This window comes from Heterocephalus glaber, unplaced genomic scaffold (assembly GCF_053883595.1).
Source record: "Heterocephalus glaber isolate CG9 unplaced genomic scaffold, H.glaber_assembly_v1.0 deba00001481, whole genome shotgun sequence".
Classification (NCBI taxonomy): Eukaryota; Metazoa; Chordata; class Mammalia; order Rodentia; family Bathyergidae; genus Heterocephalus; species Heterocephalus glaber.
The window spans coordinates 5,040,325-5,053,796 of record NW_028258317.1 but is presented as its reverse complement, the minus strand read 5'-3'; the positions used below and the strand labels follow the sequence as shown (position 1 = coordinate 5,053,796).

The following is a 13,472-nucleotide window of genomic DNA, read 5'->3' as shown; positions in this document are numbered from 1 at the left end:
ACCATATGGTAAGTCCTCCAAAGGTTAAGTATAAAAATTATAATATGAAAGTCATCACATTATGTACATACCCATATTTAGAGCAGTACAATTCATAATAGCTAAATCTCAGAAATGGCCTATATGATCATCAACAGATGAAGGGATGAAAAAAATGTGTATATACACAATGGAGTACTACTCTGCCATGAAGAAAGATAAACTTGAGCCATTTATAGGTAAATGGGTACAACTTAAAACCATAATAGTAAGTGAAATAAGTCTGACACACAAGCTTAAATATCACATGGTTTCTCTTATATGAGAAACTCAAATTATATATATATATATATATATATATATTTCTCATACATATATGAAATTCCATATATACATCAGATAAATAGGAAATTGGGAGATCTTTTTCAAGTAGATGGGAGAACAAGAGGTGGAGGGAAAGGGAGGGAGGAAGGAAAGGAGATGGGAAAAGAAGAATTAAAGGTAAAAATGACAAAAATAGAGGTTTTGCAAGTGGGAAGGGGACAAAGAGTTGAAAGAAGCAGGGACAGATGGGAGGAGTGGTAATAGATAGAAAACAAGGAAGAATTAAGGTGTATTATGCACATATACCAACTTCTCACAATAAATGTAATCATTATGTATTTCAAACATTTACTAATAAAAAATTAAAAAGAGTTACAATATGACTAAGCAGTTCAGTTCAGAGGTATACATCCAAAAGAAGGAAGGGCTGATGCATGTTACAACATGGATGAACCTTGAAAACATTACATGAAATGATAGAACCAGACAGAAAAGGCCAGACAATGTGTCATTGCATATACACAAGTAACCAGAATAGGCAAATCCACAGAGACACAAGAAAGTAAAGGGCATCTGGGAGTAACAAGAGTAAGAAGTTTGGAGTGTGATGACTAAAAGAAATGGGCTTTTTTTAGAGGTAGGAGAGTAACATAAGAAAAATGTTCTAGAGTTCGAAAGAACCAGTGGCTGCATGACTTTGTTGTTTCATATCATTCATACATGTGAGCTATATTTCAATTAAAAATGTAAAGATGAGAGAGGAGGGAGAGAAGAAGGGGTAGAAAAGGAATAAAAGGAGAGAGGAGATGGAAGTGAAGAATAGGGGAGGAAGAAGGGAAACAAAGAGGAGGAAAAGAGGAAGAGACAGAAGAGGAGGAGGATGGGAGTGATGTGAGCTGGATAATGACATCCAAGAAATTAGAAGAGTAACCAGGAGGTGATGTGACCACTTTGGCATCAAAGATTAGGCTCAGTCATACTCCAAATTTCACAACCATCTCCAGATCTTAAACTGTCCTCGTCAGCTGTAACATAGTTGCTAACATAACACCAGCTTCTGAACAATAAATGCTATAGGTTTGGAAAGATACATTTAGTTATGTGCCCAAGACCGGGTGATATGTGCCAGACAGACTGTTTATTTAAATTATAATTCAGATCCAGAAGGGATTTCTTTATTTTTTTCAGAGTTGACCATCAAGTGTATTGGAGAAGTAAGGTGGAGGCACCTTCATGAAGGCCCCTCACCAGTGAAACAGGAAGAACAGGGAGCTCATGGAGTGCCTCCAGCAAAGATGAGCTCCAGGGTGGCTTGATGTCCCCTCCAGTGGCCTGCAGGGCCCACAGGCTCAGCTCTTCATCCTGGATGCCCATGTCTCACAACTGTTGCAGCTGGGACTGCCACTGGCTCTGAAGGCTGGGCTGCCCAGAGGCCTGCAGGGCATGCTGGAGGGCTTGGTTGAAGAGATCATTGGTGATGGGTGTCCCTGACTGGCTTCTGGAGGACATAGGTGATGTGCCTGAAGAATGGCCCTGGGTCCCAGGAGTCGGCATGTGAGAGCTGTTCCCTGGGGTGCTGGCCAGGGCCAGGGCAGTGGCCAGCTCGCTCTGCTGGGCCTAGCAGCTCCGGTGTACCCTAGGGATTCTGGGTTGGAGTTGCAGGTGCTGCTAAAGGGTGTAGACCCAGTGCTTGGCTGAAAGTCTTCCTCATCACCTGAAAGCCCTTCGAATCAGAAGGGATTTCAAAGGTTATCATTATAATAAAATAATAACTAATTTTGATATAGTACAAATAAATCTTTATTTGGCTGGAGTGACCTTTCTTCTGAACTTCTCTAACCTTGAATTTCATCTCTTTGTCACCCTTATTGCACCCTACTTATCTTGTAAACTGTTGTTTTCAAATCTGGATTATTTTACTGATAGATTAAAAACCCATCAAGGCAAAATTATCTCTGAATCCCTAATGCCTGGCACAGAATCAGCCAGCAGCATCCTGGGCTTAGCTGATGTTGGTGAATAAACCAATGACTCTACAACCCTATTTGGAGCCAAACAAAGCACACATATAAGGAATTTTTATAAAAATAATGTATGAATGTTGCTTATTTAAGTGTCAGAGGACTTGGTAGCCTATGTTCATTCTGACCTTCCTCAAATCAGTTTCATTTTCCCCAGTGATACAGCTTTAAAACCCATCCTATGTTGGAATGGCTTCTTCTTAGGTTTTTGAACAGCCATTGCATGAGATCACCAGGTAGATTAGGGAAATCACAGAAAACAGTGGCTGAGCTTAACATTTTAACTATTTGGAAGCAGTTGCCTTCCTCCTTAGATGTTCTTTGAAATACAGATGAACCTGGAATTCAGGATGCAGATCAGTAATTTCCTTTCTGGATTTCCTGTGGCCTCACCCCTTCTGAGGCTACTGTGTACCCCAGTACCGGAGCTCTTTCTGGGTTTGGCAGAGCAGCATTTTCAAGGGAGTCCTGTGGGGACTGAGTTGTTCAATGGAAAAGTAAAGCTTTGTACAGGATTTAAAGAGCCCTAGAGATCTGTAAAGGGCTTCTGCTCCTGATGCCTTCACAGGCTGTGGTAGTATTTGCCTTCTCATCCCATGGCAGACAAAAAATATTTTCAGAAATTTTGTTTCAGTATGAAAATTTATATTTGATTTTAGAGAGGAGAATTTAGAATTCTGTGGAAGAATTAAATATATATCCAGTATATTTTTGATAACTTTAGAAATCTAATGTATGTTAGGTTCTGGAAAGAGTTACGTCTTTGGCAGAATTTGGCTTGTTCACAATATGACACATTTGATATTTCTCTTTAATTACAATAATAAATGCCAATCACTACCAGTTTTACAAAATACTTCTGTAGTCTGCCTTCCGATTATGATGATTATGAACTTCATTTTATAGGAGAAATTAAGGCTTACAGAGGGGTGGTGACTTGCCAAGCTCACAGAGGTAATAGCAGAACAGAGAAACAAAAGCCAGTCATTAGACTTAGAATTTTAGCTTTATTCAGGACCTCACCTTATCTCATTTATATTAGCCATATGAATACCACACCCTAGAGGAAGTAAAACATATCCACTAGAGGGTATATTTTCCAAGATTAATATTGACAGGGGAAAAATAAGCCTCAAGAATCAGGGAAGGTGCCTATTATGGAGGCTCCTACTCCTTCTCATCCCAATGCAGATGCTGCCCTTCTCCCTGAGTGAATTTATAGGTAATAGGAACCCTAGCTCTTGGGTCTGAGATTCAGACAAACGTTCTACTAAGGCAAAGGTTCACTGCTTTACATGGTGGCATAAAATGGAAATGCTATTACATTGCCGTATGCAAACAACTTGCCAAAACAGTGTAGTGTTTCAAAAGCCATGTACTGAATGGAGACAAGATCTCAGTACAAGCCATGGAAGCAGGGTGAATTTATGAAGCAGAAAGTATGGGCTAAGGAAGAGATCAGCCCAGTGACAGTTTACCGGCCTTGCCATTCTCTTAAGAGGCACTAATAGTAGTGGACTGGTGCAATGGAAGTAAACCCAGCTTCATTTAAAGCACTAGCATGAAATTGGTTGCAATAAAATTATGCATTAAATGTGCATTATGTTTAATAAGACTGGATTGTGCTTCCCATGTTTACTCTGTGACTATTGAGGCTGATCCAATTTTCTAAAGTTCTCCAATTGGTTCACGATCGAGTTTCTGGCCAGAAGGTCAAATTTCCCTTGCTGTTATTATATGTCTCTATTACTTTACTATGGCATTTACACTTTATATTCATTACTTTTTTTTTCTATCTCCTGAACCTTCTCCATTCCAAAATGTTCCCTGTAGATGGCCCGTTTGACACAAATTAGAACAACCTTGATAGCTGTCAACTGGAGACTATCTGAGAACAAAAGGACATTATTGCAAACCAGCACTGGAGGTAATTTCATGTGCTTTCTCTGAAGGCTTCTTAATAGCCTTTGAGAAATAATACAATTCAGATCTGCAACCAGGAGACAAAGAGTGGATGTTGGACAGCCTGAGAAACATGTCACTTGGTCATTAGATTTCACTGTCCTGGGGTTCAAAGTATTATCAATGGAAAATAGAAATATCTAGCATTCATTTCACTCATGCATATATTCATTAATTCATCTAATTAGCAAACATTCATTGGGAACCTACTATGTGCCAGACACTGTGAATGTGATCATGACACATCATGAATGATATGGTACTGCAATGATTTTATAGTATAATGAGGATGGGAAGTAAGGATGTTAGCACAAAGATATAATTTCAACACACTGAAATAAATGAAAGGAAGAACTAAGGAAGAATAGTTAGTGTTTCTGTTAGACAATAGAGAAGCTTTGCTGAAAAAGTAAAACAGTTCTGTTGGAAGAAAATAAAGAAAAAATAAAAGGCACTCCAGGCAGAGAGAATGACATATGCAAGACATGGAAGTGTGAAAGAGTGTAATATATTTAGAAAATCACAAATAGATTAATGGAGCCAAAATGGTCTGAGGGCTGGGGTAGGATATGAAATGGCAGAAAACAAGGCCAGAGTTTGAGATAGGCTAAACACAAAGCCAACATTATATACTATTCCATAGTCATGGAGGATGCATCAAAAATTCTTCCTGAAAAGTTTAATTTTTTACTTCTACAGATTGTTTTACTTTGGCTGAAGTGATTAGTAAATTGTTATAATTCTTAGCAACCTCAGCATACATTTTTTTTTCTTATTGAGAACTTTCACCCTTTCCATTCAAGAAGCAACTTAGGACTCTTCTTTTGCATATCCAAACTGCCAGCTCTATTATTCCTGCACATTGGAGTCATTCTTAAATAAATGAATGAATGTAAGATTGCACAAGCACTGTGACACCATGACAGTTGATCTGGTAATCAAGATGGCTATTACGTGACTACTGGATGGTAGCATATACAGTATGAACAAAGAGTAATTCACACCCTTGGTGGGACAGAATGAGATGGCACAAAAAGCTATCAAATATTCTACTCAGAATAGCATGTTACTTATAACTTATGATTTATTTATTTCTGGAATTTGCCATTTAATATGGTTGGACTGCAGTTAACCACAGGTAACTGAATCTATGGAAAGTGAAACCACATAAGAGGTACCATTGTATATCTTACACATTATAGCTGTATTTATGTAGATATAAAATCCGTATCCTCCTCATAACACAGGCTTAATAATACCCTCTTATTACCTTGTACAGTGCTTATGGAGTTCAACCATAATGAATTAGTATCATTTTCCCACTGTAAGCAAATATAAAATAGGAAATATTTATATATATGAGGATATATATGAATACACATCTTATGCTTTACACTCTTTTCAGACATAACATATCAAAGATTATATAACTCTAATTTTCAGAGTAATAAATATATAAACTGACTTCTATATTCATATTAAGTTCATATGTGGAAATATTTTCAGATCTTATTATACAAAAGTAGAGCTCTAACAGAAAGTATCAGTCTCACTAGATAAAGAAAGCATAAATAAAAAATTCAGGACTTCTGTGATAGTTAGAATTAACAAGGCAAAGTTCTAGAAGTAAGGAACCTATATAGAGAAGGAACTCCAAAATTTTGCATTGATTCTCCTTAAGTCCTTGGTCAAATATTAATCTGTATGTGAACAGGGCAGGATTCTACAAGGCCTGGCAGAAAACAGCTACATTTAAATTGTGAGCTGATCAAAGATCACAAAGGTCACACAGTGCTGACAGATGCTGGATTTTGACCCAACCTCTGCAGATTGTCCTCAACAAGGCCCTCAACCATGGACTTAAGTCTTCAGAAATGGCATATATTGGGGTAGGGCGTCTACCGTAACCATAGGGTAAAAACTATTTTTAAGTCTGCCCCATCTTTATTAATACCAAGCCTTCATAGGACCAAGGGATAGTAAACAGGAAAAGAAAATAACTGACACATATATAGGTTTTAATAGATAAATGCTTAAAAATGAAGCTATTATGAATGTGTTCAAAGCTGTAAAATACAAGGTGAACATAATGAATAAACAGATGGAGAATTTCAGTTAAGTAAAAGAAAGAATTTTTTAAAGCCACTAAAGAAAAATTCTAGAACTGAAGAACATATATCTGCAATTAAGATTTATTTGAAAAATCCCTTGATAGTTTTAGTAACATATTGAACATGACAGAAGGAAAGATCATTGAGTTTGAAGACAGAAAACTGAAAATATTCAAACTAAAGAACTGAAAGGGAAAAACACTAAGAAAAAATCTTGTCTGTGGTCTGTGGAAAAATAGGATGTGATCAGTTATAAGTAAAATTGGAATCTTGGAAGGATATAAAAGAGAAATGAAAGAAAAATATATTGAAAAAAATGTCCCAAGTTTTTCAAAAGCAAATGAAAATATAACCAAACAGATTGAAGAAACTCAATGATGAACATCTTGCAAAATAAATACACAGACAAGAAACATAAATAGGTATAAAACTGTCAAAATTTTAAGAAATACAGATACAAAATATCTTAAAAGCAAGCAGACTAAAATAAGATTCACTCAGACTTCGTATGGAAATACTAGACAGTAAAGAAAAGAAAGACATCTTTAAACTAAAAGAAAAAAAGGAACAAAACTGTTCAATCTAGAATTGTATACTCGTAGAAGATATCCTTCACAAATGAATATGAGATAAAGACATTGTCAAATAAGTGATATCTAGAAGGATATAGTGTTAGGAAATATGTACCATAAGAAATACAGAGTTCTTCCAGCTAAAGAAAAAGTATTCCAAGTTGAAATTCAAACTTACAAGAAGAAAAGGAGAGTCCACAAATAGCAAATATGCTGATAAATAAATGAACACTATTTGTCTCCTTCTTGCTTTAAAAGACTGTTTAGCCATGCATGGTGGTGTATGCCTGTAATCCCAGCACTTGGGAAGCTGAAACAAGGATCGCTGTGAGTTTGAGGCTGCCTGGGCTACATAATGAGTTCAAGGTCAGCTTGAACTAGGTAGTGACTCTACCTCAAAGAAAAAAAGACTAATTAAAGCAAAAATTATAACATATTGTAGACTTTAAAACTTATGTAGATATGAAAGATGTGACAAAAATAACAGAAAAGATGGAAAAGTAAATGAAATTATTTTTTGTTTCCTTGAAATGGTACAAAAAATATAAAATAGATATAAATGAAAACTAATAAATTATAATAGAATTCTTAAAAATTGATTTAATCAAAGAAGTTAGGAAAGGGAAAAATAATAGGACAGAGAGATTTTTTTTTTTTTGGTACAGGGGATCAAATTATGGACCTTGTGCTTGAGAGGAAGGCAGCAGAACCACTGAGATAAATCCTCAGCCTGGGAAAAATAATAAATAGAAAAAATAACAAGACACTAAACTTAACAGTAACTATATCAAGTAACCATATTAAATATAAATACACTCAATTATAAAGCAAGACATTATTAGGGTATATTATAAAGCTTGATCAAATTATGTGATATCTATAAGACATACACTTTAAATATAAAAATGTGAATTATTGAAAGTGAAAGAATAGAAAAGGATAAACTGCACAAACACCAATCAAAAGGAGTTTGGAATGTCTGCATTAATAGCACAAAAAGTAGGCTCCATGACAAAGAATATTAGTGGAGATGAAGAAAAATTTGATGATTTTTTTTTTCTGGTACTGGGAATCAAACTCAGGACCTTGCACTTGCCAGGCAGGTGCAGAGCCATTGAGCTAAATCCCCAGCCCTATAATAATTTTAAGTCAGTTAATCAATAAGAATGAATAGCCTTAAATAATTATATACATAGTTCAGAGATTCATCATATAGGCAAAAGCTAAAGAACTAAATGGAAAATAAATAAATACAAAGTGATAGAAGATTTCAACACCCCTCCCTCAGTATTTCATACAAGTAGTCAAAATAATTAGTAAAGACATAAGTCATATAAACACTAAAAACTAACAAATCTTTCATTTTAAACACTTCAACTGGCCACTGCAGAATACACATTTTCTTCAAAGTAAAAAATGAAACATTCACCAAAATATATCATATAGTGAAGTACACAAATAATGAAATTCACCAAGAAAAAAGTTAGTAAAACAATACCATTCACAATGGCATCAAGAAAAACTAAATACTCAAGAATTAACCTAACCAAGGAAGTGAAAGACCACTACAATGTACTCTGAAAAAAGACATCAAAATAGACCTCAGAAAATAGAAAGATATCCCTTGTTCCTGGATAGGCAGAACTAATATAGTCAAAATGACCATACTTCCAAAACTGATATGCATATTTAACACATTTCCAATCAAAACTTCAATAGCATTCCTCACAGAACTAAAGAAAATAACATTAAAATTCATATAGAACCAGAAGAAACGCAGCATAGCAAAAGCAATCAAAGACAACAAGAGCAAAGCAGGAGGCATTGCAATCCCAGATTTCAAGTTATGTTACAAAGCTACAGTGATAAAAAAAACAACAACATGATAAAGACACAGAAATAGTCATGTGGATCAGTGAAATTTAATAGACAATGCAAAAACAACTAGAACCATATTCAGCTATCTGATCTTTGACAAAGGGTCCAAAAACATATATTAAAGAAAATCCTCTCTAGCAAATGGTGCTGAGAAAACTTATTATCTACATGCAGAAAACTGAATCTAAACCCATATTTCTTACCATGCACTAAACTAAAATCAAAATGGATCGAAGCTCTAAATATGAAAACAGAAACATTTAATAGATAAAACACTTGAAAACAAAGCACAGAGAAGGACTTTTTAACAAAACTCCAAATGCACAAGAAATAGAATTGAGAATCAACAAATGAGATTATATAAAATTAAAAAGATTTTACACGGTAGAGGAAACAACCAAGAGAGTGAAGAGATGACATTTAGAATAGGGAAAAATGTTTCCATTACTCCCCAGAGGACTAAAATCTAGAATATACAAAGAACTCAAAAGAATTAGACTTCCCTCCAGTAAAAGATCCAATTGATAAATGGGCAAGTGAAATGAATAGATACTTCACAGAAAAAGAAGTACAAATGGTCAATAAATACATGAAAAAATGTTCAAAATTGCTGGCTATTAGAGAAATGCAAATTAAAACAACTCTGAGATTCCAACTTACTCCAGAAAGAATGGCTGTCATCAAGAAATCAATTAATATCAAATGCTACAGAGAGTGTGGTGAAAAAAGGAACCTTTCTATACTATTGGTGGGAATGTAAAGCAGTACAACCACTATGGAAATTAGTATGGAGATTCCTCAAAACCTAGAAATTCCATTTTCCTCAGTTATTTCCCTTCTAGATATCTTCCCAAAAGACTTAAAGATATCATATTATACTGTTACATGTATACCCATATTTATGGCAGCACAATTTATAATAGTTAAATCTTGAAAGCCGCCTATAGTCTATCAACAGATGAATAAAGAAAGTATGATATTTATACACAATGGAGTACTAACTTACACTGCCATAAAAAAGGATAAACTTGAGTCATTTGTAGAAAATAATACCTTGAGACCATAATATTAAGTGAAATATCAGACACACAAGCTTAAATATCACATGGTTTCTCCTGTATGAGAAAACCAAAATATAAATAAAAAGCAAAATAAAACATAGATAATAGGAAATAGGGAGAGAGAACTTTTACAAAAGTTTGGGAGGAAAAAAGGGAAGGGGACCAATAGATGGAGGGAGGGGAGAGGAAAGAAAAAAATTAAGATTTGCTATGCACGCATATCAACTCAGAGGGAATATAATCATTATATACTGCAAGTGTGTACCAATAAAAACTTTAAAATGATATATCATATTCTGGAATATAAAATAAACCTCAGTGCATTTGAAAGATAGAAAACATACAAAACTTGCTCTTCAAATACAGTCTAATTAAAATTGGAAATTAATAACAAAAAAGTATCTGGAAAATCTCCAAATATGTAAGAATTAAACAACATACATCAGAGATAAAGCAGTAGTCAGAGAACTTCCATGGGAAATTAGAAAGTATTCTGAACTGACTAATATGAAAAACACAGAATACCAAAATTTTGCAAAAATCTGATAAAGCATTGCTTAGAATGAAATGTATGACTTTAAATTAATATATTTTAAAACACAAAAGGTTTATAAGCAAAGCCCCACACTTTTACCTTAAGAAGTGCAGAGAAAAAAGGCAAATTAAACCCATAAAGAATGTACAACGGGGCCAGGGATTTAGCTCAGTGGTTCCGCCACCTGACTCACAAACACAAGGACCCAAGTTTGATCCCTGGTGCCAAAAAAAAAAAAAAAAGAATGTACTAAAAAAATGACAAGGAAGAAAAGAAAATCGATGCAAAACAAGATGCTTAAATGATAGAGGAAAGTCATCAAATGAAAAAGTTCATTGAAAAGATCAATAAAGTTGATAAACCTCTCTATGAATTGACCCAGAAAAATGCTAAAATCCCAGATCAAGTATATATGATCAAGAATTAAAGAAAATGTGGAGTAACGCTGAAAACACCGAATCAGCCCATGCTCCGGCAGTAATCCACTGCCCACCCTCACCCCGGCTCCTTTGGCCTCTTCTCTGTACAGCCACCTGGTTCCACACTACAAAGATGCAGAGAATACTGGACCACCAGAACACTGTACTGGAGCTAATCAAGTTCTCAGCATTTAAAGAATTCCTGCCCAGAGGTAGGGGCTTCTGAGTCACCTTCCTACTGCTCCTGGTCCAGAGGAAGGGGCTGCCCGGCCACCATCCCTACCGTGGCTCCCAGCCCTTGGCCCAACTCTCCTAGCTCAGAGGAGGTGAGCCACGCGGACGTCAACAGTACTCCACTGCCCCCTCAATCGAAATGAGAAAACACATAAATAAGTCTCAAAACCAGACTTCCAGATCACCTACAGCAACCCCAAAGGGAAATGAGATGGAACACTCTGATACTCAACCACCTAGACCCACTGAACTGACAGCAAAAGGGGACCTGGAAAAAATGAAATCAGAAATAATTTCTCAGAAAACAGGAGAAATTGTGCTCCTAGTGCAAGACATGATTAATAAATCTAGAGAGGAGCTGAGGAACATGATGGAATCCCAACACAGGAAACAAATGGAATCCATAAAACAGATGCAAATAGATATTCAGGAGATGAAAAACTCCATTGAAAGTCTACACAGCAGAATGAGCCAATGTGAGGACAGAATTTCAGATATAGAGGATAAGATTGCAATTAATAACCAGGAAAAGAAAAATTGTTTCAAATTTATAAGGGAACATGAGAAATCAATCCAGCAGCTGCTAGATGATGCAAAGAAGAATAACATAAGACTGATCAGAGTCAATGAAGAAACAAGAGTGCAGATGACATAAAAAACTCTTTGCAGAAGTAACGGCAGAAAACTTCCCAAGCAGGGGAAAAGAACTTGATGTACAGATAAGTGAGGCATATAGGACTCCAAATAGTCTTGATCAAAAAAAATCTACACATAGGCATATAATTGTTAAGATTCCAGAAATTCAACAGAAGAGAAAGTTCTATAAACAGTTAGAGAAAAGAAGCAAATCATATACAAAGGAAAGCCCATCAGAATCACAGCAGACTTCTCAACACAAACCATCAAGGCAAGAAGAGCTTGGAATGACATATTCCAAGCCCTAAAGAAAAACAGCCTCCAACCCAGATTGATGTACCCTGCAAAATTATCTTCCAAAATTGATGGAGAAGGGCCGGGGATTTAGCTCAGTGGTTCCGGCGCCTGCCTCGCAAGAGCAAGGTCCCGAGTTCGATATCTGGTACAAAAAAAAAAAAAAAACTGATGGAGAAATAATATACTTTCATGAAAAACAGCACCTTAGGAACTTTGTGAATACCAAACACACTCCAAAAAATTTTACACAATATCCTAGGAACAGATATTGAGGATCACAACCCCAGGAAGCAAAGCAGAATGAACCCATCTGGCATGACAAGAAATTAAATATAAAGGGGGAGAACCCAACAAAAAGAAAAAGTCATAGCAATGATAAGTCAATACATTTCAGTTATAACCATCAATTTAATGGTCTCAATTCACCAATCAAAAGAAATAGACTGGTACAATGGGTCAAGAAGCAAAATCCAACAATATGCTGCATACAAGAAACACACTTCATTCAAAAGGAAACTCAGAGACTGAAAGTTAAAGGGTGGAAAACAATACTGCATGTGACAGGAACCTGAAAAAAAGCAGGAGTAGCTATCCTCTTGGCAGATCAAGTAGATTTCAAACCAACACTGATAAAGAGAGATGAAGAAGGACATTACATCCTTGTAAAGGTAACAATCCAAGAGGAAGAGATGACAATCATAAATATCTATGCACCAAACACTAGTGCACCCAACTATATAAAACAAATACTAATGTACATGAAAAGTCATATATGCACTAATACAATTGTAGTGGGAGACCTCAACACCCCACTGTCACAAATAGATAACATCAACTAGACTAAAAATAAGTAATGAAATACTAGAACTCAATCGAACTCTTGAACAAATGAACTTAATGGATGTTTACAGAGTCTTCCACCCCACAATATCAAAATGCACATTCTTCTCAGCTGCACATGGGTCATTCTCCAAAACAGACCACATACTCACACATAGAACATGTTTAAGTAAGTGCAAAGGATTGAAGTCATCCCCTGTATATTATCAGACCATAGTGTGATGAAATTGGAGATCCATAGCAAAAGAAACTGGAAAAATTTCATAAACACATGGAAATTGAACAACACACTTCTGAATAACCAATGGGTTATAGAAGAAATTAAAGAAGAAATCAGACAGTTCCTTCAATTAAATGACAATGACAATACAACATATTGGAATCTATGGGACACAATGAAAGCAATCTTATGAGGGAAATTCATAGCAGTGAATATGCATATTAGGAAAACAGAACGAGCCCAATTAAACAACCTGATGCTCAACCTCAAGCTTCTAGAAAAAGAGGAACAGGACAAACCCAAAGCTCATACAAGGGAGGAAAAGATCAGAGGAGAAATCAATGCAATGGAGACTAAGAGAATGATACAAAAAATCAATGAAG

At 35.6% G+C, this 13,472-nt stretch overlaps 1 pseudogene; it reads right to left on the bottom strand.

The window, feature by feature from the left end:
- Positions 1-1,576: 1,576 nt before the first annotated feature.
- Positions 1,577-1,812, bottom strand: LOC147825800 (ubiquitin-like protein 7 pseudogene; annotated as a pseudogene).
- Positions 1,813-13,472: the final 11,660 nt, after the last annotated feature.